Genomic DNA, 1,933 nt, shown 5'->3' on the forward strand with positions numbered 1-1,933 from the left:
TATACTTCAGATTGATGCTCAACCAAGCATAGTGGCACAGGCCCCTAATGCTATAACACTCGGAAGAAAATTGAGGCTGGAGGGCTGAACTCTAGGCCATACAGGCAAAATACCTATGTTTTTAAAAAAGACAAAAAGCTTCTGCAAAAAGTCTTGACAAGCTAAGTATATATTTTGCTAGAAAACATCATGATGAAACCCATTACTTTGTTTATTATTACTAATTTCTGCTATGAAAACATGGACAAATTCTGTGGGAAATGGTTTGGGGGTATAGAGAGTGCCAGCCTAGTGTATATGAGGCCCTGGCTCAAGCTCCAGCACGACAAACACAAAATGAATTGAGTATTTTCATGTTGGTATAAGGTCCGCGTTAAAACTTAGTCTATTTTAGTGCCTGAGTACATATGTGTGCACCACATGTGTAGGAGCCCACCAACGTCAAAATAGGGTGTCATCCCCTGGAGCAGAGTTGTGAGCTGTTGTCTGGGACCTTTAGTAAGAGCAGTAAACACTTTTAACTGCTGAGCCAGCCATCTCTCCAGCCACTTTTGCTTTCTTTTATTCAGTCGATGAACCCAGCCATGGGATTGTACCACTCATATTCAGAGTGGGTCTTCCCTGCTTAAAGCTTTCTGGAAACATGCTCATATACAACCCCCAAAGAGATGTGTTTCCTTCGTGATTATAAATTATTCAGTCAAGTTGTAAGATTAGTCTTCATAGCTCCACCCTTTGTCAACTACATCACTTTAAATCATAACATTGTACCCTAAAGTCCCATTTTCAGGGCTGGAGAGATGGCTCAGTGGTTAAGAGCATTGCCTGCTCTTCCAAAGGTCCTGAGTTCAATTTCTGGCAACCACATGGTGGCTCACAACCATCTGTAATGAGGTCTGGTGCCCTTTTCTGGCCTGCAGGCATACACACAGACATAATATTGTATACATAATAAATATTAAAAAGTCCCATTTTCATATCTACAAAATGCATCAGTCCATCTCTAAAAGTCTCCATAGTCTTTAAGTGGTCTTTTCTGGGACCTAAAGCAATGTCAAAATACAAATTATTTTGTGACAAGGTAAATATTCCCATTAGCACAGGGAGGGATGGGTGCATAGGAACAAAAGGTCTAGGCAGAGTAAGGCCAAAACCCAGAACAAACACCAGATCTGCAGGTCCTTGGCAGGCATCTGAGGATCATGATGAAATCAGGGCTTCAGAAATCTATTGCCTGCCAGTACACAGCCTCTCGGGCCAGCGCTACATCACGCTTACACGGCCTGGGTACCTCACTATCCTGATAGCTTCACTATTCTGTGATCTCCACAGCAGTTTGGGCTTCACCTCCAGAGCGCCGCCACACAAGAACCTCTCCCTCCTCAGAAGCAATCCTACCCTGTCACACATTTCTTGGCCTCATTGAATCTTGGCAGATTTTATGGTACCACCCTATATGCCTTAGTGCTTTTGGATCTTGCATGCCCATAAAACCAGGGCCACGTGGGCAAAGCTGCCAGTTCTAGATTTAGTCAGATCAAGTAATACCCTGGCCTCCTTAAACCAAAACTTGTAGTGGCCTCACCACCTAGGTGGTGGTTTTAGAGCAGGGAATCCCTGTTTTCTATTTAGGTTAGGTTCCCTCCTCGCAATGAATTTGTATATTCCCAAGGTGGGGCCTTTGCTGGCTAGGATGTTGGCCCAGTGCAGTACAGGAGGTTCCTCTTTAACTGTGCTAATTACTTTCACAATTAGAGCTGCAGTTTCAACACCAGACTTGTTTACAAATTTAAATTCCCCACCCCTGCCAAACAATGTTTTTCCATATTTTACTCCCTTTGTTGTCCTACTGTGGACTTGAACAAAAGCAGTGACAAATGACAGCCTGAATATTATTTTGTCTTGACATTTCCTCTGCCAAACAGATCTTTTT

The sequence above is a fragment of the Microtus ochrogaster genome, unplaced genomic scaffold, assembly GCF_000317375.1.
Source record: "Microtus ochrogaster isolate Prairie Vole_2 unplaced genomic scaffold, MicOch1.0 UNK131, whole genome shotgun sequence".
Lineage (NCBI taxonomy): Eukaryota > Metazoa > Chordata > Mammalia > Rodentia > Cricetidae > Microtus > Microtus ochrogaster.